Raw genomic sequence first — 3,095 nt, forward strand, 5'->3', positions numbered from 1 at the left:
TTCATTTAAGCACCTAACAGCTTGTTTAAGCGATTTTTCAGTTGTTTCAGCACATAACAGCTCATTTCAGCACCTAATCGCTTAAACGAAATGTTAGGTGCTGAAACAAACTGAAAAATCGCTTAAACGTGCTGTTAGGTGCTGAAACGAACTGAAAAATCGCTTAAAATAGTTGTTACGTGCTGAAACGAAATGAAAAATCCATAATACGAGCTGTTAGGTGCTGAAACGAACAGGATCATCACTTAAACGAGATGTTAGATGCTGAAACAAACTGAAAAATAGCTTAAACGAGCTGTTAGGTGCTGAACTGAAAAATCATTTAAAGGAGCTGTTAGGTGCTGAAATGAACTGAAAAATCGCTTAAACGAGCTGTTGCGTGCTGAAACGAACTGAAAAATCCCTTAAACAAGTTGTTAGGTGCGGAAACGAAATTAAAAATCGCTTAAACGAGCTGTTAAGTGCTGAATCAAACTGTAAAATCGCTTAAACGAGCTGTTAGGTGCTGAAACGAACTGAAAAATCGCTTAAACGAGGTGTTAAGTGTTGAAACGAACCGAAAAATCGCATAAACGAGCTGTTAGGTGCTGAAATGAACTGAAAAATCATTTAAACGAGCGGTTAAGTGTTTAAAAGAACTTAAAAATAGCGTAAACGAGCTGTTATGTGCTGAAACGAACTGAAAAATCGCTTAAACGAACTGTTAGGTGCTGAAACGAACTTAAAAATCGCTTAAACGAGCTGTTAGGTGCTGAAACGAACCGAAAAATCGCTTAAACGAGTTGTTAGGTGCTGATACGAACTGAAAAATCATTTAAACGAGTTGTTAAGTGCTGAAAAGAACTTAAAAATTGCTTAAACGAGCTGTTATGTGCTGAAACGAACTGAAAAATCGCTTAAACGTGCTGTTAGGTGCTGAAACGAACTGAAAAATCACTTAAAATAGCAGTTACGTGCTGAAACGAAATGAAAAATCCCTAAAACGAGCTGTTAGGTGCTGAAACGAACTTAAAAATCGCTTAAATGAGTTGTTAAGTGCTGAAACGAACTGCAAAATCCCTTAAACGAGCTGTTAGGTGCTGAAACGAACTTAAAAATCGCCTAAACGAGCTGTTAAGTGCTGAAACAAACTGGAAAATCGCTTAAACGAGTTGTTAGGTGCTGAAACGAACTTAAAAATCGCTTACACGACCTGTTAGGTGCTGAAATGAGCTGGAAAATCGCTTAAACAAGCTGTTAAGTGCTGAAACGAACTGCAAAATCGCTTAAACGAGCTGTTACGTGCTGAAACGAACTGCAAAATCGCTTAAACGAGCTGTTAGGTGCTGAAACAAACTGAAAAATCGTTTAAACGAGCTGTTAAGTGCTGAAAAGAACTTACAAATCGCTTAAACGTGCTGTGAGGTGCTGAAACGAACTAAAAAATCGCTTAAAATAGCTGTTACGTGCTGAAACGAAATGAAAAATCCCTAAAATGAGCTGTTAGGTACTGAAACAAACTTAAAAATCGCTTAAACGAGTTGTTAAGTGCTGAAACGAACTGCAAAATCGCTTAAACGAGCTGTTAGGTGCTGAAACGAACTTAAAAATCTCTAAAACGAGTTGCTAGGTGCTGAAACAAATTGAAAAATCGCTTAAATGAGCTGTTAGGTGCTGAAACGAAACTAAAAATCGCTTAAAGAGCTGTTAGGTGCTGAAACGAGCTGAAAAATCGCTTAAACGAGCTGTTAGGTGCTGAAGCGAACTGAAAAAAATCGCTTAAACAAGCTGTTAGGTGCTGAAACGAACTTAAAAATCATTTAAACGAGCTGTTGGGTGCTGAAACAAACTTAAAAATCGCATAAACGAGTTGTTAGGTGCTGAAACGAACCAAAAAATCGCTAAACGAGCTGTTATGTGATGAAACAAACTGAAAAATCGTTTAAACGAGCTGTTAAGTGCTGAAAAGAACTTAAAAATCGCTTTAACGAGCTATTATGTGCTGAAACGAATTGAAAAATCGCTTAAACGTGCTGTTAGGTGCTGAAACAAACTTAAACCCGATTTGTGCACATGTACCTTAACTCCGTTAAATTAAAACAAAAGTATTAATTTATAACTACAGTAATAAATATCATATATATATTTACGTAGCCCATATTTTATAACCCAATATGGTTTTTGAATGATAAGCCTAGCCCCAAAAGACCCTCCCTCACAACGAGACATCGATCAATCACAAACGATTTCTCTGCAATCGGTGACTCATCGCTGACTCGTCGTAAGCCTCTTGCCGGACTTTCACATCCGATAGCAAATTTCCGACATCCGATAGCAAATTTCCGTCGTAAGCCTCTTGCCGTTCTTCGGTTTCTCAATTTCACTCTCACCTGAAATTTAGGCTTTTTATTTTAATTTCAGTTATTTTAGGCTCTAAATATTGAATGTATGATGTATTAGTTTCTAATCTCTTAAATTAGTTTAATAACAGCTTGCAATTTTAGGATTAAAGTAAAACAGTCTGAATTAAGCAGTTTGCAGGTTTCAGTTAGGGATTACTCCATAAAATAGTAACCAACTTTGAAATTTGTTCCAATCTGGTCCCTAATAAACACTTTTGTTCCAATTAGGTCATTGAACTTTCATTTTTGATCCCAACCTAAATATTTTACTTAGATAGCAGGTAATCAAGGTTTTTTTTTAATATTTCAATGTTTTTATTTTGCATAATATCTTTTAAAGTTTGCGAAAATTAGTAAAAATACGAAATAGAATTTTAAAATTCCGAAAATTTGTAAAAAAAATTCGGAAAATTGAGGTTCGGGTTAAAACGGGTCAAGGTCGGAACGGGTCAAAATGGGTTTCGGATCAGTTTTATTTTTTTGGAATCAACGAATCAACGCGTTTTCAACACGTTACAACTCGTTTTAACAGCAAAAGCTCGTTTAAGCGATTTTTTTAGTTCGTTTCAGCACCTAACACCTCTTTTAAGCGATTTTTCAGTTTGGTTCAACACCTAAAAGCTCGTTTTAGCACCTAATCCCTTAAACAAGCTGTTAGGTGCTGAAACAAACCGAAAAATCGCTTAAACAAGCTGTTAGGTGCTGAAACGAACT

This window comes from Bidens hawaiensis, unplaced genomic scaffold, assembly GCF_021521415.1.
Source record: "Bidens hawaiensis isolate Kalapana, Puna unplaced genomic scaffold, B.hawaiensis_p1.1 tig00075349_1, whole genome shotgun sequence".
Classification (NCBI taxonomy): domain Eukaryota; kingdom Viridiplantae; phylum Streptophyta; class Magnoliopsida; order Asterales; family Asteraceae; genus Bidens; species Bidens hawaiensis.